At 44.9% G+C, this 24,469-nt stretch overlaps 1 long non-coding RNA gene across 1 annotated transcript; it reads left to right on the forward strand.

Moving 5' to 3' along the window:
• The first annotated feature begins 15,567 nt into the window (after positions 1–15,567).
• On the forward strand, positions 15,568–18,996 carry LOC142073090 (uncharacterized). The gene is made up of 3 exons (XR_012669779.1): positions 15,568–15,653; positions 16,661–16,717; positions 16,981–18,996. It is a non-coding gene; the product is annotated as an uncharacterized LOC142073090 (long non-coding RNA).
• The last annotated feature ends 5,473 nt before the right edge of the window (positions 18,997–24,469 follow it).

The raw sequence follows: 24,469 nt of genomic DNA on the forward strand, positions 1-24,469 counted from the left end.
AAAGAATAGTAAATATGGCAGGCGACCAGCTTGGCTTAATGGTGAAATCCTAGCGGATCTTAAACATAAAAAAGAGGCTTACAAGAAGTGGAAGGTTGGACATATGACCAGGGAAGAGTATAAAAATATTGCTCGGGCATGTAGGAATGATATCAGGAGGGCCAAATCGCACCTGGAGCTGCAGCTAGCCAGAGATGTCAAGAGTAACAAGAAGGGTTTCTTCAGGTATGTTGGCAACAAGAAGAAAGGCAAGGAAAGTGTGGGCCCCTTACTGAATGAGGGAGGCAACCTAGTGACAGAGGATGTGGAAAAAGCTAATGTACTCAATGCTTTTTTTGCCTCTGTTTTCACTAACAAGGTCAGCTCCCAGACTGCTGCGCTGGGCATCGCAAAATGGGGAAGAGATGGCCAGCCCTCTGTGGAGATAGAGGTGGTTAGGGACTATTTAGAAAAGCTGGACGTGCACAAGTCCATGGGGCCGGACGAGTTGCATCCGAGAGTGCTGAAGGAATTGGCAGCTGTGATTGCAGAGCCATTGGCCATTATCTTTGAAAACTCGTGGCGAACGGGGGAAGTCCCGGATGACTGGAAAAAGGCTAATGTAGTGCCAATCTTTAAAAAAGGGAAGGAGGAGGATCCTGGGAACTACAGGCCAGTCAGCCTCACCTCAGTCCCTAGAAAAATCATGGAGCAGGTCCTCAAAGAATCAATCCTGAAGCACTTGCATGAGAGGAAAGTGATCAGGAACAGCCAGCATAGATTCACCAAGGGAAGGTCATGCCTGACTAATTTAATCGCCTTTTATGATGAGATTACTGGTTCTGTGGATGAAGGGAAAGCAGTGGATGTATTGTTTCTTGACTTTAGCAAAGCTTTTGACACGGTCTCCCACAGTATTCTTGTCAGCAAGTTAAGGAAGTATGGGCTGGAAGAATGCACTATAAGGTGGGTAGAAAGCTGGCTAGATTGTCGGGCTCAACGGGTAGTGATCAATGGCTCCATGTCTAGCTGGCAGCCGGTATCAAGTGGAGTGCCCCAAGGGTCGGTCCTGGGGCCGGTTTTGTTCAATATCTTCATAAATGATCTGGAGGATGGTGTGGATTGCACTCTCAGCAAATTTGCGGATGATACTAAACTGGGAGGAGTGGTAGATACACTGGAGGGGAGGGATAGGATACAGAAGGACCTAGACAAATTGGAGGATTGGGCCAAAAGAAATCTGATGAGGTTCAATAAGGATAAGTGCAGGGTCCTGCACTTAGGACGGAAGAACCCAATGCACAGCTACAGACTAGGGACCGAATGGCTAGGCAGCAGTTCTATGGAAAAGGACCTAGGGGTGACAGTGGACGAGAAGCTGGATATGAGTCAGCAGTGTGCCCTTGTTGCCAAGAAGGCCAATGGCATTTTGGGATGTATAAGTAGGGGCATAGCGAGCAGATCGAGGGACGTGATCGTTCCCCTCTATTCGACATTGGTGAGGCCTCATCTGGAGTACTGTGTCCAGTTTTGGGCCCCACACTTCAAGAAGGATGTGGATAAATTGGAGAGAGTCCAGCGAAGGGCAACAAAAATGATTAGGGGTCTGGAACACATGACTTATGAGGAGAGGCTGAGGGAGCTGGGATTGTTTAGCCTGCAGAAGAGAAGAATGAGGGGGGATTTGATAGCTGCTTTCAACTACCTGAAAGGGGGTTCCAAAGAGGATGGCTCTAGACTGTTCTCAATGGTATCAGATGACAGAACGAGGAGTAATGGTCTCAAGCTGCAGTGGGGGAGGTTTAGATTGGATATTAGGAAAAACTTTTTCACTAAGAGGGTGGTGAAACACTGGAATGCGTTACCTAGGGAGGTGGTAGAATCTCCTTCCTTAGAGGTTTTTAAGGTCAGGCTTGACAAAGCCCTGGCTGGGATGATTTAACTGGGAATTGGTCCTGCTTCGAGCAGGGGTTTGGACTAGATGACCTTCTGGGGTCCCTTCCAACCCTTATATTCTATGATTCTATGATTCCTCTTGCAACATAAGCATCAGTGAAAATTAGCATTACTATTTGCAATTCTAATTGCAATGTAAATTGCAATCTAAAATATAATACAATGCATATTATAATCCAACTGGAAAAGCAATGCAATTACACCAGTAGTGACAATGAACAGAACATATGCCTTCCCAAGCCCAAGCCAAACCCACTCTTCCACACCACTTTGGGACCTGACCTCGGCTCAGAGCATCATGAAATTGAATTTGTTTATTTGCCTGGAGCTGTTTCCTGCAAAATGTAAAGGTACAGCGGTTTTCACTCCCTCTGCATGGGGATTTGAGCCTGTAATGGTAAGCATTAGCAGGGGAAAACATATCTTAATGCTAACAGCCCACCTGAAATTTTGTTCTGTCCTTGCTGGAGAAGGAACCAGGGGCTGTCAGTGGTATGGATTCTGTCCTGCCCAGGACACCAGTATCCACCCAGTCTGGCCAGATCCAAGTGGGAACACACTGTTTGCACATTCAGGGCAGTTTGCATGTCATTGTAAACACACATACATGTAATTTTGCACACAGTTTGCACAGGCATCTGTATGTCCTTTTGCAAATGGGTGTCACTTTGCACATACGTATCAGTTTACACGTGTTTCAATTTGAGCAGGTTTCAAAAGCTTAAGTGTGTCATTTTGCATATTTCATTTCACATGTGTATTATTTTGCACACTGTGAAGGACATATGACAAAAGCTGCTAATTGGAAGTGTGCTTTTATGGGCCATGGAAAGCGGGCATTGGTGGGGCATAGACAGGATAGAGACTAAGAGAGTTGGCAAAAAAGTGAGAGCAGAGGAACAACAGTATAGCTTTTTCCTATCAGCTGGTCTATCAATGGGCTGTACTAATTGCTGACATATGAAAAACAGGAAACAGAATCCCTAAGAGAACTTCAAACAAGACCAAGGTCTAGCTAGGTTGAATGACAATAGCAGTGAAACCGGGGCAGTGTGGGCTAGTGGCTCAAGCACACAAACAGTGTCGGGGGGAGGGGGGTGTGCACAGCCTGTGCTGTCGTGGCTTTAGTTAGCTCAAAGCTTGCTCAGGTGGGTACCTCTAGAAATATTGCAGTCACATTCTGATTGCAATGTGGACTGACTCTACGAGTCCCAGTGACAGGCCTCTGTCAGCCACTAGGGGGTGATGCTGCCCTGGTCTAAGGACACTGCAGGTTTTGGACAATTTAGTCCCACCAGGGTGAATTTGCGCTTCTGTGGTTTTTTCTGCTGTTGTCACCCGAGCTCACCGAGAACCTTACCAAGCCCCCCAACCCCTGCCATACAGAGCAGCCCACATCCACCACAACGCTGTGGCACCCCACCCAGCCCCTGGAAGCTGCCATTTGCAGCTGTTGTGCAGGAGCTGCTCCCAAAGGACAGGTGGGCAATGGGCCAGTTTACTTGGGCATTGGACTCATAGTGCCCCATGGAACCTTTCTGAAACCAGCCCTGCTGTGTGTGTTCAGGGAGCAGCAGCATCACAGCATGTGCCAGCAGGGCATAATGGTCTCTGTGCAACTCCTCAGAGAGAGACACCTCACGCGCTAGGGCCCTGGCATGCCCAGGGCTCGGAGATACCTCGTACATTTAATAGAAGTCTGCCTCTCTCTGAGGAGATCTGGCAGTGATCGTAGTAAAGTTATATGAAAAATTCTTCTGCTTTTATCAAATCTACACAAACCAGCTGAACCAGTGAAGAGCAGGAAGAATTTGCAGACCAGAGCTAGTCTCCATTACTGGGGCTAAATCTTCAGACTGCCTCTCTCATGTAGCAAACAGAGAAGCCAACTCAAGCAGCCACAGTGAGCCAATCTAGAAGGAGAATACTGGGAAAATAATGGTACTTGAAATGCTGTTCCAGGGAAGCCTGAAGGAAATTCAGCCCCAGCCCAAGTGAAATCTCTGTCAGTCCCAACCCAGGAAACAGACCTACCCTTAAAAAAAGACGTTAAAAGAAGAGGAGAGATGGGCAGCTCCTACAAAAGGGCAGGCTAAGGCAAAGCAGTCAGTCTCCTCACGCTGCCAGTGGGATTTGCAAGGTATGTGTAAGGGCACTGTTGTCCCCTTACTAAAACACAGTGCGGGTGTTTTGGTTGGCTAGCTCCCAGTACCAAGGGGAAGGGTCCCTGGGAAATCAGGTCACTGAGACTGACAATCCCCAGGAACAATGGGGAGAGGCCAATGTTCCAGGTCAGCCTGATTGACAGGGTGGGCAGGCTAATCAGGGCATCAGGAGGCCAGGGGGCCCCATCCTCCCTGTGAGCTGGAATTGCCTGGGTCAGACAGAGTGGGGCTGAGCTAAGGAGAAAGCAGAGGCCCTAGCTGAGCTGGGGAGCAGAGCTGTGCCAGCCAAAGGGGTCAGAAAAGCAGCCCAGGAAGCAGGTCAGTGCTGGGAGCAGAGTCACAGAAGCAGCCCAGAGAGCAGATCTGTGCTGGGAGGAGAACTACGGCAACCAGAGCCAGAGGGGCAGAGAAGCAGCCCAGGGAGCTGGAGGCAGAGCAGAAGCAGCAGTGATGGGGCAGAGTGGAGCTGGAGCTGAGGCAAAGTAGATCTGGGGCTGGAGCAGTCCGGAGCCGGGTGCGGTGAGCAGCTGGGGAGAGTGAGGGGGACCCTGGGCAGTGGGCCCAGTGCAGGGAGATGCCCCCAGCCAAGAGGCCCTGAGGATCAGACTTGGAGGGGGATTGTAACCCCGATGGGATGGGGGTGACGCTGGGAAGAAGGGTCCTGCCACCTAGAGCCTGAGAGTGTGTGGCCACCGCCAGAGCAAGTGTCCAAGCATTCCTGCAGCACAGCCAGGGCCGGAGAAGGAGGCCCAGGACTTGTGAGGAACAGATTATGAACTTCCCTTACATTCCAGAGACGCTGGTTGTGATGTCCCCATGCGAAAAGCAGGATTATGTTTTCATTTAACCTTTCCCATTTTTTCCCTATTTCTTTAATTTGATTGCTGTTTCATAAATTGTGTGTGCTTTGAACGGTGTGTAATGATCATTGGGTCAAGGGGAGCATCCAGTGCAGAGGGAGCACCCTGGAGTGGGGACACCCGAGCCCCTGCCCTAAGTGACCACAAGGTTGGCGGTTGAGCCCCCCAGGAATCCTGGGCCCAGCTTTGTTGGGGTTACAAGGACTCTGCCACACAGGAGAGTGGAAGGGGAGCCCTTGAGGTCAGGCAGGCCTTTGGGTAAAGGAAGTGGGAGCGAGGACTCAGATCAGGATAAAGGAGTTTGTGGTGCAAGTGGTCTTCTCGTCCATCCTCCCCGTAGAAGGAAAAGGCCTGGGTAGAGACTGTCGAATCGCAGAAGTCAACGAATGGCTATGCAGGTGGTGTCAGAGAGAAGGCTTTGGATTCTTTGACCATGGGATGGTGTTCCAAGAAGGAGGAGTGCTAGGCAGAGACGTGTTCCACCTAACTCAGAGGGGGAAGAGCATCTTCACAAGCAGGCTGGCTAACCTAGTGAGGAGGGCTTTAAACTAGGTTCACTGGGGGAAGGAAACCAAAGCCCTGAGGTAAGTGGGGAAGTGGGATACCGGGAGGAAGCACGAGCAGGAGCGTGCGAGAGAGGAGGGCTCCTGCCTCATACTGAGAAAGAGGGATGATCAACGACTTATCTCAAGTGCCTATACACAAATGCAAGAAGCCTGGGAAACAAGCAGAGAGAACTGGAAGCCCTGGCACAGTCAAGGAATTATGATGTGATTGGAATAACAGACTTGGTGGGATAACTCACATGACTGGAGTATTGTTATGGATGGATATAAACTTCAGGAAGGAAAGGCAGGGCAGAAAAGGTGGGGGAGTTGCATTGTATGTAAGGGAGCAGTATGACTGCTCAGAGCTCAAGTATGAAACTGCAGAAGAACCTGAGAGTCTCTGGATTAAGTTTAGAAGTGTGAGCAATGAGGGTGATGTCGTGGTGGGAGTCTTCTATAGACCACCGGACCAGGGGGAAGAGGTGGATGAGGCTTTCTTCCGGCAACTCATGGACGTTACTAGATCGCAGGCCCTGGTTCTCATGGGAGACTTCAATCACCCTGATATCTGCTGGGAGAGCAATACAGCGGTGCACAGACAATCCAGGAAGTTTTTGGAAACTGTAGGGGACAATTTCCTGGTGCAAGTGCTGGAGAAACCAACTAGGGCAGAGCTCTTCTTGACCTACTGCTCACAAACCAGGAAGAATTAGTAGGGGAAGCAAAAGTGGATGGGAACCTGGAAGGCAGTGACCATGAGATGGTCGAGTTCAGGATCCTGACACAGGGAAGAAAGGAGAGCAGCAGAATACGGACCCTGGACTTCAGAAAAGCAGACTTCGACTCCCTCCGGGAACTGATGGGCAGGATCCCCTGGGAGAATAACATGAGGGGGAAAGGAGTCCAGGAGAGCTGGCTGTATTTTAAAGAATCCTTATTGAGGTTACAGGGACAAACCATCCCGATGTGTAGAAAGAAATAGTAAATATGGCCGGCGACCAGCTTGGCTTAACAGTGAAATCCTTGCTGATCTTAAACACAAAAAAGAAGCTTACAAGAAGTGGAAGATTGGAGAAATGACCAGGGAAGAGTATAAAAATATTGCTCAGGCATGCAGGAGTGAAATCAGGAAGGCCAAATCACACCTGGAGTTGCAGCTAGCAAGAGATGTTAAGAATAACAAGAAAGGTTTCTTCAGGTATGTTAACAACAAGAAGAAAGTCAAGGAAAGTTTGGGGCCCTTACTGAATGAGGGAGGCAACCTAGTGACAGAGGATGTGGAAAAAGCTAATGTACTCAATGCTTTTTTTGCCTCTGTCTTCACGAACAAGGTCAGCTCCCAGACTACTGCACTGGGCAGCACAGCATGGGGAGGAGGTGACCAGCCCTCTGTGGAGAAAGAAGTGGTTCGGGGCTATTTAGAAAAGCTGGACGAGCACAAGTCCATGGGGCCGGATGCGCTGCATCCGAGAGTGCTAAAGGAATTGGCGGCTGTGATTGCAGAGCCATTGGCCATTATCTTTGAAAATTCATGGTGATCGGGGGATGTCCCGGATGACTGGAAAAAGGCTAATGTAGTGCCCATCTTTAAAAAAGGGAAGAAGGAGGATCCTGGGAACTACAGGCCAGTCAGCCTGACCTCAGTCCCTGGAAAAATTATGGAGCAGGTCCTCAAGGAATCAATTCTGAAGCACTTAGAGGAGAGGAAAGTGATCAGGAACAGTCAGCATGGATTCACCAAGGGCAAGTCATGCCTGACTAATCTAATTGCTTTCTATGATGAGATAACTGGTTCTGTGGATGAAGGGAAAGCAGTGGACGTGTTGTTCCTTGACTTTAGCAAAGCTTTTGACACGGTCTCCCACAGTATTCTTGCCAGCAAGCTAAAGAAGTAAGGGCTGGATGAATGGACTATAAGGTGGATAGAAAGTTGGCTAGATTGTCGGGCTCAACGGGTAGTGATCAATGGCTCCATGTCTCGTTGGCAGCCAGTATCAAGCGGAGTGCCCCAAGGGTCGGTCCTGGGGCCGGTTTTGTTCAATATCTTCATAAAATGATCTGGAGGATGGTGTGGATTGCACCCTCAGCAAGTTTGCACATGAAACTAAACTGGGAGGAGAGGTAGATATGCTGGAGGGTAGGGATAGGATACAGAGGGCCCTAGACAAATTAGAGGATTAGGCCAAAAGAAATCTGATGAGGTTCAAGAAGGACAAGTGCAGAGACCTTCACTTAGGAGAGAAGAATCCCATGCACTGCTACAGACTAGGGATCGAATGGCTTGGCAGCAATTCTGCAGAAAAGGACCTCGGGGTGACAGTGGACAAGAAGTTGGATCTGAGTCAACAGTGTGCCCTTGTTGCCAAGAAGGCCAATGGCATTTTGGGATTTATAAGAAGGGGCATTGCCAGCAGATCGAGGGACGTGATCATTCCCCTCTATTCGACATTGGTGAGGCCTCATCTGGAATACTGTGTCCAGTTTTGGGCCCCACACTCCAAGAAGGATGTGGAAAAATTGGAAAGAGTCCAGCGGTGGGCAACAAAAAGGATTAGGGGACTGGAACACATGAGTTATGAGGAGAGGCTGAGGGAACTGGGATTGTTTAGTCTGCGGAAGAGAAGAATGAGGGGGGATTTGATAGCTGCTTTCAACTACCTGAAAGGGGGTTCCAAAGAGGATGGCTCTAGATTCTTCTCAGTAATAACAGATGAGAGAACAAGAAGTAATGGTCTCAAGTTGCAGTGGGGGAGGTTTAGGTTGGATATTAGGAAAAACTTTTTCACTAGGAGGGTGGTGAAAGACTGGAATGCATTACCTAGGGAGGTGGTGGAATCTCCTTCCTTAGAAGTTTTTAAGGTCAGTCTTGACAAAGCCCTGTCTGGGATGATTTAGTTGGGGATTGGTTCTGCTTTGAGCAGGGGGTTGGACTAGATGACCTCCTGAGGTCCCTTCCAACCCTGATATTCTATGATTCTATCATTCTGTGGTCCTTTTGCTTGCCCATGGTGGTGTACTTCACCAGGGTAGTGTATATGCAAACAAAGTTCCCCACAATAGTGGGGCCATTCCCCGGCTTACATATGCACTGCACCAGAGGGAAGAGGAGCTGTGATCAGGGCAGTTTGCCCAGGGCTGAGCCTCAGGGGCCGCTAAGAGCGGGAAAGACATCTGAGCCTGCCAAAGCTGAGGAACACTATAAAGTTCTATATCAGGAAACAGACATGACTGAACTTTGTCAGCAGCCCTCAAGAGAAGCCCAGAAGCCAGAAGAGTTACCTCAGGATTTCCTAGTTCGAGCTCATTTGAGCAAAGGATTGTTTGCTTCACAAGAAGCTGCCGCTGACCTGTGATCTAACCCTGCCTTTGCACATAGGATAGTGCACAGCAAATAAATCACCTCTGCACTGGAAGCCATCTGGCTAGAGAGAAAACAAATCCCCAAAAGATTAACATATGAACATCTAGGGATGTAACAAAGTGGGGAATTTTCTTAGTATTTTGCATGAACACTCTATGTTTTGGTTTCCCCTTGTGCTGCGTGTGTAACAAGGTGGTGGGAGAGAGGATTTGGTGTTGCAGAGGGCCAGGTGTAACCTCGCTTTGCAGCTGGGACTCCGGACAATGGCCTGGACACTGTGAAACTTAGCAACCAGTGACCGAGAAGCCCACCCTGTCTGGGGAGCCAGCTGGTTCTGGCCAGTGGGAACAAAGGGTAATCTGTTAGCCCAGATTGAAGACAAAGGATGAAGGAGGGGCTGTTGGGAAGGTGATCTAGGGTGGTCGTCTGAAAGGAGGTTGTGGCTGGACTGGGACAAAGGGCAGCCTGAGTCCACCCGAGCTGGGACAGACCTAGATGGATGACGCTGAGAGTTTCTAGGCCTGAGGACTCAGAGAACTGCCTGTGTTGGGTTCAGACATACAATAAACCCTTCTGTTTTACACTGGCTGAGAGTCACTGCAGGCTAGAGATTGGGGTGGCATTGTTCCCTGTGGGTATGGAGGCCCCAGGGTCCACTGTGAGTGGACTCCCTGAGGGGGCTTATGGAGAGAGACAGGCATGCTGGAGGCTCAGAGGTATGGTCCCAGAAGACAGCAGAGCCAAAGGGCCTAACCCCAGAGAGCGAGTGCAGTCCTCATGGAGGGCCCATCACACTGAAGGGGGTTATTCCCAGGAGACATATGGAGCTGAGAGAGCACCAGGCCTGTGAGTCCATGAAAAGGGTGTGACATCCTATATTTTGGGGGAGCACCCAATATTCCTCATCTATATATAATCATAATGTTACATATAAAGCATGTCTTGTAAGGTATCAGGAGAAAGGTTATGATCTGCTGAAAGTCATTTCTCTATCCATATATGTATATCGTTAATGCATATGAAGTTATGAGAATTGTGTTTTATGATTGTCACTAAAACATGCTGTAAATTGGGGAATCAGCCAGATATTAGCTCCCCAGAGGCAACAGCAAGGAAAGTAACCAGCACCCGGGTGGGGTGTGAAACAACCCATCAACAACCATTGTCCAGCAAGGGAGCTACAATGCAATGACTCACCTGCATGAGGCCACACCAGGGGAATTGCTCAACCTTGCCTGGGGACTCAGCAATGCTCACCCAGACATACCTGGACTTGTGTTTTCCAAGCATATGGACTGAGGGTATAAAAACCAAACATTGGAGGCCCATGCTTGGCCTTTCTCCTTCACCCACCTATGCTGCAAGCAACAAGGACACTCTGAAGACTCCAACTGAGGGGACTGGCCCAGAATTCAAGGGTGAAATTTGTATACTATGAACTGCAATATCCAGTGGGGTGAGAAAAACGGCTTAATCTAGATGTTGCCCAGCCGAATAGGGTTGAGAGTTTAGAATGCGTGCTTATATTTTATTTCTTTTGGTAACTAACTCTGACTTTTTGCCTATCAATTAATATCACTTAAAATCTATATATTGTAGTCCATAAATTTGTTTTACTGTTTATCTTTACCAGTGAGTTTGTATGAAGTGTGTGGCAAATCTGCTCAGGTTTTGCAAGGCTGGTGTATGTCCACTTTTCATTGATGAAGTGGTGAACCAATTAATACATTTGCACTGTTCGTCTTGAGCAGTGCAAGACAGTATATTCCTGAGGTGCAAGGCTGGGGCGCAGGGGATTGGGCTGGTGCCGTTCCCTATGTGATGATTCGTGAGTGGCTCTGGGAGCATTCATGCAATCTAGCTGGGTGTGTGGGGCTCCACATGCTGTTGTGCTGAGTGATCACAGCACCTGGAGGGGTTTGCTGCTTCACTAGCAAGGCATTGTGAGAGACAGCCCAGGCTGGGAGAGAGTTCTGCAGGGCACAGCAGTCCCACAGTCCCAGCATGCACCCCTGAGATCCCCTCACAAAGGGATAACTACTTAGTTATCAGTATCTAAAACCAGGTATTGGCCTGGGGCTGCCTTGCTATATGCAATACCGCCTTCTGTACCTCAGACTGTATCTTATCCCAGATTGATGTAATACTGGTAAAGGAAGTGATAGCAACTTGTTATGGGATGATTAGTGGGTTTGGTTTTTTTTCAAATTTAGGCTCATTTGTTAACATTATGTTTATTCAGTAGATAGTATTTCTAAATAGCTTGCCAATGCCCAGTCACGTGGATATGCCACTTCCCTTTCATAAGAAATGAAGCCCTATGGGAATGCTCAGAACTGCCCATTCTGTTGGATCCTGGACCCACAGGCACCACAGAAAATCCCTGCTTGATTGGTAAAAAGGAAGAAAAACCTACATGTTTCCCCCACCTATTCCAGAACTGGTGAAAACAGCCAAAGATGGGCTTGATAATGATTGTTATGGAAATTTACAGGTGACTTGGGCTGGGAAATAAACTTCAGTGTCTTACCAGTTGTCTTGTTGTCACCTGTTCGTTACAGGTGTGACCAGAGCTAGGTGAAAGCATCCTCTCTCAGTGGGCAAAACCATTGAAGCTGCTCAGAGAAATCCCTCATTCTCTCCGTGGAAAAACGAGCAGTAAAATGGCCCCAATGTAGTATTTTGTCAGTAGAAATGTTGGGACGACATCCAAGTGATGAGGTAGGATGTTGAGACAAGGGACTGGAATGGGAATCTGAGAGCACAGTGGGCAACTGGGGCCAGCACCCTGCCCCTTTAAGGTTTGGATCTGTGCTGGCACTGCTGGGTCAGAGGGACAGAGCTCTGGAGAAAGGGGTAGGGTTGGCAGAGCGTACTGTTCCTGGGCGGTGCCACAGCACTGGGCATTGGGCAAGCTGGGCTTGTTTTTTATTACTATGAAAAGTTTAATAAAATGTTCCCATTTTTAAACAGAGTCCTGGGCCACGAGTGCAAGAGGGGCCATGCCCTGGGAAGAGCCCCCTCTACACATTGGTACACACAGCTGGACACTAAGGGCAGTAGTGTGTGGCCAGATGTGTGCACTGAACTTGCTCTTGGCACATTGTCTCTGGGTGGCTGATGCTAGCCACATCGCTTCCAAGAGGCACCATTTGCTCACAGCCCACGCCCTAGCCCCAGATGGAGCTCTCAACTGCAACACAGCTTGATATGTGGTGAGCTCTGTGCTGCTCCCAGCTTCTGCCCTTGGGGCAGGGAGTTTGTTTATACAGAGGCAGGGTAATTAAGATAACAAAAGCTTGTCATTAAATTAAATTAAGGATTGTTAGATGATACTGAAAGCATTGCCAGGCACTCCAGTTAAAAGATAGGAAACAAACGATAGGAATAAATGTAGTATCCCCCAGGAGTCTGTACTGGGACCAGTGCTGTTCAACATATTCATAAATGATCTGGAAATGGGGGTAAACAGTGAGGTGGTAAAATTTGCAGGCAATACAAAACTACTCAAGATAGTTAAGTCCAAAGCTGACTTCAAAGAGTTACAAAGGGATCTCACAAAACTGGGTGACTGGGCTACACAATGGCAGATGAAATTCTATGTTGATAAATGCAAAGTAATGCACATTGGAAAATATAATCCCAACTATAAATACAAAACGATGGGGTCTAAATTAGCTGTTACCCATCAAGAAAGAGATTGTGGAGTCATTGTAGATAGTTCTCTGAAAACATCCGCTCAGTGTGCAGTGGCAATCAAAAAAGCTAACAGAATATTGGGAATTATTAAGAAAGGGATAGATAAGACAGAAAATATCATATTGCCTTGATATAAATCCATGGTATGCCCACATCTTGAATACTGCATGCATTTGGTCACGCCATCTCAAAAAAAAAAAAAATTAGATTTGGAAAGGGCAACAGAAATGATTAGGGGTATGGCATACCTTCCCTATGAGGAGAGACTAAAAAGTCTGGGACTTTTCAGCTTGGGAAAAGAGATGACTAAGGTGTTGAAAATCATGAAAATTTAATAAGGAAATGTTATTTATTCCTTCAGATAACATAAGAACTAGGGGTCACCCAATGAAATTAAGAGGCAGAAGATTTAAAACAAACAAAAGTAAGTATTTCTTCATAGTTAACCTGTGGAACTCTTTGCCAGGGGATGTTGTGAAGGCCAAAACTATAACAAGGTTCAAAAAAGAACTAGATAAGTTCATGGAGGATAGGTCCATCAATGGCTATTAGCCAGGGTGGGCAGGGATGCAACACCATGTTCTGCATGGCCCTAGCCTCTGTTTGCCACAAGCTGGGAGTGGGTGACAGGCGATGGATCACTTGATGATTACTTGTTCTGTTCATTCCCTCTGGGGGACCTGGCATTGGCAGACAGGATACTAGGCTAGATGGACCTTTGGTCTGACCCAGTATGGCCATTCTTATATAGAACCCAGATGTAGTTGCCCCCCTGTAACCCACTAGAGCCCACTCCCCTCCCAGAGCTGAGATAGAGCCCAGGAGTCCTGACAGGGTCGCTCTCTCCACAGGGTTAGTAACAAAGTAAGAACATACATTAAAATTTTAAGCCTAACCTGTCTCCCTTAACTGACTTGCCACAAGATGTCATAATATGTTAGTATTAGAGCTGAGTGGGTCTAATATTTATTTAATTTCCTTTCTTTTATATCGGAATTAGAGTGCCTAAGTAGCCCTTGGAATCACAATTAAAGTTGCCCCCACCTACCAAAATCTGAAATGGCGCCCCTGCTGGCTAGGTGGAGAGAAGGGCCTTGCAGTGTGCAAGGCAGGTTTCCTGGGATGACTATGGAGGCAGGGATGGTCTGGCTCCTGTAGAGATGCTGCACAGAGCAGCAGGAAGGCTGTCTTTGGAGTTCAGACTCGGCCCTAGTTCCTAGGAGCTGTGGGTTCAGTTCCCAGCACGGATACCCACCTTTGTGTAACTGGCCAAGTGCTGTGGCTAGTGCTCCTGTGTGCTCTGCGGATCCCTTGCGTTGTAGCTGTGGTGACAGAATCAGTACAGCCTTCAGTTATTTCAAAGGAAAGTCAGAGTAAGGCTGCAAAGCAGCTTTCTGTGTTGAGGTGGAGCTTGGAAGGCAAGCTGTGGACCTCTACTTTCTTCTTCAGCAACAACCTTTAGGGACAGAACAGAGAGAAATTAGGTCTGGTTTACTCTTATTTTAATGTATAGAAAACCAGCATCTGATCCAAAGCTGCATCTGCACTGCCTCACCCTCACTGCTGAGGAGATGATCCGCCATCCAGGTGAGGCACACGGTGGCTGATCTGAGCATGGGTGAAAACATGCAGAGAGCAGCTCAGGGGCTGTCAAACAGGGTGTTTCAGATGCAGACAAGGCTGAGGTTAGCTCCATCCTCACATGGCACAGTCAATACCTGGGCTTTGTCTACACGGAGAGGTCACAGCAATTCACCCATCACGGGCGGCCACTGGTGCTCTCCAGCGCACTGGAGTCAGTCATCGTAGCACCTGACTAATGTGGAAATTCCCAGGGCAGACACAGCCTCAGGGCCTGGAGCTGCAAAGTGCCACCCAGTTGGAAACCAAAGCATTGTGCTTTCCCAGTGGAGCTGGGCCAGCACAGATTAAGGCAGGGTCTGGGGACCAGAGCCCAGCAGTACAAAGCGGGCAGGGCAGGGCATCATTGACTCTATCTGAGAAAGACAGGGGCGGAGGAAGAACAACAACTCTCTCAGAGCAGGGAGACAATGGAAGAAATGAGTCCATAGGGGAGACGGGGGAGGGAAGGGACAAGCTGTGGTGCTTGGTGGGAGGGGTGCATGGGAGTGATGGGGTCTAAGGGGAGCTGGGGTGTGACAGAGCTGAGGGAGGCTACTCGAGGAGCTGTGAGAACCAAAAGGATAATTAACAGCAAGCTAATTAGGCTCCTAGATGTGTCAGCTAATACAGGCCAGAGCCTGGTTTGGGTCTGAGTTGCTTAGTGAAGGAAAGAGACTCAATATCCTTCTTACACATTTTGTTAAATGTAGTGAAGAAACCAAAATAAACTCCAGAATCCAGATCACTTTGGCTGGTCTGCTTTAACACCACTGACTGACTAATAGCACAGTTCATATATCTGCTGGAGGTCAAAAATGAGATGAAATAGCAAGTTAGCAGCAATATTGGAATTACATCACCAAGTCAGTGAAACCCACAAGTTATTGCAGACTGTATAAGGAGGCAGGTGTTTGTTTAGTTACGTGCTGCAATTCAATAATTTTTACACAAGGCAGTGAAATCAACATTTAGCTGGAGGAATATTTTGGTTTTGGAACCCAAACTTTGCTTTTATTTTTAGAACACAGTCTCACGCCTCTTGAGGTTTCCTCCTTATATTTTACTATTGTGTGATGGTTAATCTATTCCCTTCCCACCACGTATACAGAATTTAATAAAATCATATAATTGTTGGGGTACGTAAGGGTTAAGTAAAGACAGGGGTAACCGCTATCATGGTAATAGGGAGTGAGGCACAAGCAAGCACTGTTTCTTCACTTGATAGATAAAGTTGCCATCCTTTTCCCTTCCCTTCTGCTTGTTAAGGATAGATAAGCATTGCAGCTGCATAAGGAATATGGTTGTCTGAAGAATACCCTTTGTGTGAAGAAGTGTTATTCCCCCCCTCCCCGCCCCCAGCTACATAAACAAGCTCAGGGCATGGCACCTTCCTCCCTCCCCTGTGAACTGCAGATTAAGGGAACTTGTGACTACATTTACTGCAAAGAAATCTATCTTCAAGGTAAAAATGTCTGTATAATATGCTTAATGCTGTAAACAGTAAACAGGGGCTGGTATAATTATATTCAGTATATAGCTATTAATATTCTTTATATGGGTGTTTATATTATCAAATAAGGGTTTTGTGGATGTTGTAAAAAAATCGGATTTTTTAAATTTAAATAGGATTTTTTTGATAAAATGCTTTTTGAGGAAAAAACCTATCTAAAGATAGATATATTATAGCTCAAAGATATCTCATCATGGAATAGGGATTATAAATTCTAATTTTATAGTATGTGACAATATGTTCATGTAATGTTTATGAAAAGTTTTGTAAATGAGTTCTAATAGTTCATGGATTAGAGACCCAATTTTATGGGGTTCTAGGGGCTTCTCTATAGATTATTTAGGTTAATCTTTCTATCTACCCAATGAGACTCAGTGCTCAGTCTAGAAGATACCATCAGAGATGCTTACTTTTGCAGTTCTCAAACTGTGGATTTGTATCTCCAGAGATAACATGCTTGTTAACAGCAAAAATGTTTTAAATAAATAAATAAATAGAAGTGAGAAATAACAGACCTCAACCCTATTGTCCCTCTGCAAGTTTGTGTACAACAGAGTCAATCCCTTACCTCTCTAAAAGTGCAAAGTTTCAAAAAGTTCAATGAACAGAAGATTTTGGGGGGTGGAATAGATCTGGACAAGGAGAAGTAGTCTGAAGATAAATGTGAGAAGGGAGGGACAGGCAGTAGAAACAAAAATGAAACTGTTTGAGCAGCATATTCTAGAAGTCTTGAGGTCTTTCTGAGTGTAGTCTTCATTCTACCATACCATTCTCTCACTAGAAGGGAAAACCTATAATGGCAGCAGGCCGTAAAAGAGACCTAGGTTGGGAATATTTTAATGAAGTTTCTCTACCCTTGGGAAAGACAGGCATCCGTGCAAAATGCAAATAGTGCAACAAAGAAATGCAAGGCCTGGTTGCCTGAATGAAACAACATCATGAAAAGTGTTCCTTCTCAGGAGGAAGCTGCGTTGAAGATGATGAGAGGAACATGACTGAACATGCAGGATCTTCAGGTTGGTAAACTTTTTTATTTCATACTTCTTTCTTAAGGACTGCCTGTCTTCCTTCTGGACTAGTCTTGAATTCTCATGTTTGAGCAAAAAATATAGTTGTTACTCTATGGTACTGTCATTTTAGATGCAGTTGTGATAGGCAGATCTTCCTTTTACAATTTCACCTTTAAAGTAGTACTGAGTGTCAGTCAATGCAATGAGTAATACTAAATGAGCAGTATGGTAATAATAATTAAATAAGTGCATTGACTTATTTTGTTTAGGAGAATCCATCCTTAACATACAGGATTCTGAAGACTATCCACCTTCAAGATCACCATCATTTTCTATAGTTTCAGAGTTATCTGCCAATGAGAGTGCTTCAGTCATATCATGTATGTCACATAGCCACAGTATATCACCAGTAGCAAAAAGAAAAAAAAATCTCCATCATCCAGAAACAACCATAGATAAGTTTGCGATAAGAACCAGCAGATTACAAAAAGAGGTAATTGATGAAAAAATTGCCCAGTTTGTTTATGCAATAAACTCTCCTTTCCGTACGATTGAGACGTTGAACCCATACTTCATTAACATGGTTCAGTCATTAAGACCAGGATACAGTCCACAGAGCAGATGTCGCAGGCAAATTCCTGGATAAAGTGTATGAAAGAGAACTTGAACAGTGTGCAAAAGGTCTAGAGGGTGGAATTGTTAACCTTAGTCTTGATGGGTGGAGCAATGTCCACAATGATCTTGTTGTATGTGCTGGTGTGACAACAGAAGAAGGGAATGTCTTCCTTGCAGAAACAACTGATACATCAGGAAATGCACATGCAGCAGAATACTTACAAGAAGTAGCAGCAAAAGCTATAACAAACTGTGGAAAAAAAAATTCAAATGTCTAGTACACAGCTTGGTCACAGACAATGCTGCAGATGTACCCAAGATGAGAAGAAATTTAGAAAAGAGTCCCAAGCCAATAACATATGAGCAGCGTTCATTTGATGCACCTCCTCGCCAAAGACTTCAGTGTTCCAGAAATAAAGGCTGATGTTGAAATTGCAAAATACTTCCGTAACAACCACTTTGCAGCAGCTGCTCTGAAAAAAGTGGGAGGAACCAAGCCAACTCTCCCACAAGACGTGCGATGGAACTCAGGAGTGGACTGCTTTGAGCACTGTATCAAGAACTCAGCTAATCTGATGACAGTTTGTGAAAAAAATCGTGAAAAAATAGATGGCACTGTCACAGCCAAAGTTCTCACCATTGGGCATAAGAGAAATGTTGAACCCATGCTGAGTACCCTGAAGCCTATTTCTGTAGCCTTGAACAAAATGCAGGGAAATCACTGTATTATTGCTGACACTGTTGACATTTGGAAGGAACTGAGTGAGATCTTAAAAAGAGAAATATGCAAAGACAGTGTTAAATTACAAGCATTAAAAAAAAAGAATGGGACAAGCACTATCTCCAGCTCATTTTCTTGCAAATATTCTCAATACTTGGTACCAGGGTCAAACCTTAACTGCTGAAGAAGAGGAGTTGACTAGGACATGGACATCCAGCAATCATCCCTCCATAATGCCAACTATAATAAACTTCAGAGCTCAGGGTGAACCATTCAAGAAATATATGCTTGCTGATGATGTTTTAAAGAAAGTCAGATCAGTGAACTGGTGGAAGTCACTTAAGCGCTTGAATTCAGAGACTGTTGAAGTGATGATCTCACTTTTAACAGCAGTAGCTTCTTCTGCTGGTGTAGAAAGAATATTTTCTTCCTTTGGACTAATTCATTCCAAATTGAGAAATCGTTTGGGACCTGAAAAAGCAGGAAAGCTTGTTTTTCTTTTCCAGATTATGAACAAACAGGAAAATGAAGGTGAAAACAATTGGGTTAACTGCAGAAGCCAATATTTTAAGTTTCACATGTTGACCTGGCTGACATAGTCAATTTAATTTTTTTTTAATATTTCATTTAACTATTTTAGTTAAAAATAATTTTAACAAAAACAAACCAGATTTTAAAAAACTTGAATGTTTAACTAAATTCAAAAATGTATATGCTTGTTTTGTTAAATATTATATGTTTGCTGCTGAAGAAAAAAATCCAGAATACATAACATTGTTGTTTTAGTTAAATAAAACAATTTAAATGTCTGTCCGGTGATTTCTCCTCCTAATACAGCATGACAAGAAAATCCTCCAAATACTAATGATTAACCTGTTGAATTGGAGATAGTTCACCTCCCAGTGACTTCATAAATATGTGCTTCAATTACCTTTGGTAAATGAAATAACAAAACAATCATTCATTTTCTGATATAGATGTAAAACTAATCTGAAAAGTTTTAAAAATAAATTACTTAAAAAATGTATAGTGTGTACCTTCTTAAAATGAAACCTACATCTGTCTCTGAGTTGTGAGGAATGTGCATTAAAGTTATAACAACCAACAAGAATGCACTTTATGTCGAAATCCATGATTAAATCAAGTCTTTCTGACTAGTGGTTTATATCATGATTTAAACCAAATTGGTTTCAATCATGATTTAAAGATTTAAACCAGTTTGGTTTAAATCATATTTTAAATCAATTTGGTTTAAATCAAATCCACCCTGGTGTTTACATATTAACTTAGATAAAGGAGTGTGATGTGATTAACTTCGGAGCTTACTCAACAATTGGGTTGAGGAGAACAAGTACCGCAATAAAGAAGCCCATTTACTCAATCTGCCTCTTGGTCCTCCTGCTCATTCTAACATCTGGCATCACAAACAGGATCCCAGGAGTGCGTCGTGCCTGATCACCACATCTCGCCATGGATTCAATGAGTAAGTTGAACGGGCCCTTTACTGCAATCCCAGTTAAGCAGTTTGTTAGTAAACTGGTGGGGAAACGGGGGGGGGGGGGGGGTCCTTCCCCCCACCCCCAGGGATTGTCAGGATTGGCCAGCCATCCAGGGGTGAGTGGAAGCTTCCCTGGCATCCAAGTGCTCCCAGGAGTTTATTAATAAACTGGTAGGGAAATGGGGTGGGGGTTCTTATGTACCCCCCACCCCGGGATTGTCAGGATTGGCTAGCCATCCAGGGGTGGGTGGAAGCTTCCCTGGCGTCCAAGTGCTCCCAGGATAAGAAAAAGGCTGTTTTGTTGCAGGCTCCGTGTGAGGGTGTGTCAGGTTTATGGGAGAAGGTTACCAGTCTTAAAAGCAAGGTGGAAACTTTGCAACAAATTGCTGAGGAACTTGTATGGACGATTTTGACTGTCTTAAATCAGAGAAACTGACCCTGAAGGGTTAAGTAGATGCCTTAAAGCAAATACTTGTTCCCAGGCCTCCATTTATCGACCCCCCCACCCTCAGCCCCTCCTGCACCCTCAGCCCCTCCTGCTTTTAAAGGCCCCAGTTTACCTCCCTTTTAATTTTCTACTTTTGATTTTCTAAAGTTTTCATGAACGGTACTTTGCACTCTTAGTGAAAAATTTGTTTGGACAAAGCATGAGAGAAGTCTGCTGCATTCCATTGAAAAGGTCCATGGGTGACCATGGAAACAAATGCTTTACTGCCTTTTTAAATAATTCCAAGTAAAGGAAGCACATGGTGAGGCAGCTGTGTCACAGGGGTTACAGGCAAAATGTACCACCTTAAAGAATTGAATGCAGAAGTAAGTAATTTAAAGTGAGTGAAGAGTTACAAGTAGCTTTTGTAAAAATTAATACTACAGAGTTTGGAGGGAATTTGGAGGGAAGTAAACAGTTGGGAGTTGTGAAAATGTTAAATGGTAACAGTTGTAAAAATGTTAAAGAGTAACAGTTTGTGGTTTAAGAATAACCAGTTATGTAAATATAAATATATGTGCAATTTGGTACCATCACATTGGGTGGAATCCTGGTTGTTAAACAAATTATACTTGGGGGTCAGGTGGCTACTTCCACCACTATGTTTTTGTCCCCAGGAGCCTTTACAGCTATTCTGAGGGAAAATGGGCCCTTTTCCAACAGAAATGGTTTGTAAATATAATTTAATCAAAATCACTAAAGAAATATAAGGGGTTTCCATTGAAACTTGACCGTCTCCAATTGTACAAGATGGGAATGTAATCTGGGTAGCTGTGTTTAAAAAAAAAATGGAAGGAGAGTTAGGCCAATAAAAAAAAAGAAGAAGAATTTTCATGTGTATGTAATTATGTAAGGTTTTAATGACCTAAACCAACACTCATAGCTTGTAAAATCCTGTTTGTAGGTTTACGATAAATTGGTTTGGTTTTTTGTTTTTTGTTTTTTTGTTTTTTTTTTAATAAAAAAACCCAATGCCACTAAAACTCCATTTGAATCTCTCATTCAAAGTTGCAATACTGACAGACCCTTGTACCAGACAAGAGCAGCTAGTGTGATGTGGCTTTGGTATTTAGCCTTTAACCCTTTGGGTAGTTCCATGTTTTTTCTAAAGTTTAATATCTTCTAAATAAGGACCAGAGAATATGTTCCTGGTCGGGGCAGCCAGAACTGGAAGAATGGGGAGAAATTCTGGAGCCTTTTTTTGGTAATAAATAGCAGCTAAGAACTGCAGGAGGGGAACAAAAAGTTGAAAGACAGTGTACCTCTGAAGGAAAAGCAGGGGTGAAATGTACAAAGAAGCAATGTCAGAAACACTGTATCTTGAGGTGGCTCTGAGTAATCTGACTGTCACAGTGTTAAATCTTGGGATAAATGCTAGGGAGTAATTCTGTAACAATGTATAACGTGTGTGATTTTGGGGGGAAATTTTGAAGCATGCTAAAAATGGTAATTGAAAGCAAATTTCATGTCAAAGGTCTCATGGTAATACTGCCTCTCAGCTATTACCTGTGAATAAACGTAAAGCTTGGCACAGCAGAAAAAACGTTACAAACCTGGTCTGTTGTACAAGAGGGGAAACTGAGGTACACGACCTCATGAATTTCATAAATGAACAGTGGGATAATTCACCCTTTCCCTTTAATGGTAAAAACCTAGCCTGCCTATAAAACAAAACAAGGAAAGTATGGAGGTTTTTTCCTACAATCAGCAAAAGGATTTGTAAAAGGAAGGGGTGTTTTTAAGCAATAATCTTTCCCCACCAAGGGGCTGGGAAACGTTTATTTTGTTTTTCCAGACACTCTGTGGGCAAGCTGGCACCAGTGGAAGAACAACCCAGAACACCATGGGTCTACTGTCACGATGAAGACTGTGTTGTGTGTTTTGTGTTGTTTGTCTTGTTATTACCGTTATTTTGGTGACCATTGTATAAGGAGGGTTAACGCATATAGCAGCAAAGGTCAGTGCATGGTATAACCTGCGTGGAGAGCACGATCTGTCCAACTGGGGGAATCAAGTAATGTACTGCATTTCAGGAGAGCACCATCCCTTCCCAGTTCCTAAATGGCAGTTTCCTTACCTAGTCTTTGACCAATTGGGGCCCAGCCTGCTGCTATTGGGAACAAAAAATGGAGGACAGAAATGGGTTTATTGCACGCAAATAAAAAGGCACAGAATGGGGGTTAAAAATGGGGATGGATAAATTTTATTGCATGCCTTTTACAGGTGGACCCACAAAGGGAAAAAAAGGATGCCCTGGCCTGAAATAGAACAACCATTGCTGCTATTCTTGCTATTGTAAGCCCTACCCAAATCCAGCAATGTGAAGTGGCAAAGGGAGGAAACATGTGGACTGCTACACCCCCAAGTGGTGGTAATGAGGCAAATAAGGACTTAAAGGATTTACCCATGGAAAACTGTACTACTTATCCCCCATGGGAATTTGGCAATGTTGGTACGTGGTGTATGGATTAGAGGGTGGTGGGTCCTAACCCAGTGGAGAATCTCAAATTTATCAGGAAATATTGCATGGTATTCCTTAAAATATGCCATAATGAATGACAGTGGGAAAGAGTCATTCAGACATGTGGTTTATCATGAAGGGCCCAAAAATATAACTATCTGGCATCCTGGGCATTTGGGTTATGGGGCCCCAATATCGGGGTGTGGTGTTACCATGTGTAATCATAATGGTACCTTGATAGAGGATAATCCTTAGGCTTGCAGTTATGTACATATCAAACTGGGCATAAAGTCTCCCCTGGAATGCTGGGAATATGACAATTTAACTGCTTTGCAGAATGTAACCCTACAGGTAATGTGGATGCCAAGCTGGAAGGATCCTGATTTTAAGCTGGCTGCAGCCTGATGCTGGAAATACTTCCTTATGGGTGAACATGTGGGAGCCACTATGGGAGCAGGAGCACCCAGAGCTCATCAATATGTCCTTTCAGTCCATTACATGGATGGGTGGTACACCCCAGAGAATGGTGGATGGATCGGGTACACCCCAACTACAGCATATCCATAGAAAGGTTAAAGCAACTATTTAATTGGTGGGTGAGGGGATACACATGGAATTGTCGCTGCAGAAGGAATTTATGGGCAGTAGGAACCACAGAGTTGATTGTATGGACTTTGGGGGACTGTTGGGTAACTAAGTAATTAATAAGCCAAAATGTAAAACTTCAACAACAAATCAATGAACTACTGGCACAGCAACTGTCAAGGTTCCTTCCCCACTCTGAACTCTAGGGTACAGATGTGGGGACCTGCATGAAAACCTCCTAAACTTACTTTTACCAGCTTAGGTTAAAACTTCCCCAAGGTACAAACTATTTTACCCTTTGCCCTTGGGCTTCCACTGCCACCACCAAACTTTATCTGGGTTCCTGAAAAAACGTAGTTTGGAAACATCTTTCCCCCCAAAATCCTCCCAACCCTTGCACCCCACTTCCTGGGGAAGGTTTGGTAAAAATCCTCACCAATTTGCATAGGTGACCACAGACTCAAACCTTTGGATCTTAGATCAATGAAAAAGCATTCAGTTTCCTTACAAGAAGACTTCTAATAGAAGTAAAAAAAAAATCATCTCTGTAAAATCAGGATGGTAAATACCTTACAGGGTAATTAGATTCAAAACATAGAGAATCCCTCTTAAGTTACAAAAAAGACACACAGACAGGAATATTCATTCTATTCAGCACAGCTATTTTCTCAGCCATTTAAAGAAATCATAATCTAACACATACCTAGCTAGATTACTTACTAAATCCTAAGACTCCATTCCTGTTCTGTCCCCAGCAAAAGCATCACACAGACAGACACAGACCCTTTGTTTTTCTCCTTCCTCCCAGCTTTTGAAAGTATCTTGTCTCCTCATTGGTCATTTTGGTCAGGTGCCAGCGAGGTTACCTTTAGCTTCTTAATCCTTTACAGGTGAAAGGATTTTTCTTCTGGCCAGGAGGGATTTTAAAGGGTTTACCCTTCCCTTTATATTTATGACAGCAACTATCTGCAATTGCAGTGCAATGGAAAAGGGCAGCAGAGGTGAACCTGCGGTTAACTCAATGAAAAGGGAACCTTGTGACATGGGTGGGGGATGGCTTCAAAAGGCTAACTTGGGGGGGAAAGGTGTGTATGGGAATGCAAAATGCTCAGCGAGGGGGCTAGCACCTGGGCAATAGTTGCAATGGTACCTTGGAATAAGACAGCAACTAAGGTGGTCCCCATGAGCCCTATGGAGATAATAAGAAAGAGAGGAGCTCAGTGGAAACCACTAGGGCAGTGGTTCCCAAACTAGTTCCACCGCTTGTGCTGGGAAAGCCCCTGGCTGTATTTAAAGAATCCTTATTGAGGTTACAGGGACAAACCATCCTCCTCTCTTGCACTCTCCTGCTTGTGCTTCCTCCCGGTATCCCACTTCTCCACTTACCTCAG

Source organism: Caretta caretta, chromosome 8 (genome assembly GCF_965140235.1).
Source record: "Caretta caretta isolate rCarCar2 chromosome 8, rCarCar1.hap1, whole genome shotgun sequence".
Taxonomy (NCBI): Eukaryota; Metazoa; Chordata; order Testudines; family Cheloniidae; genus Caretta; species Caretta caretta.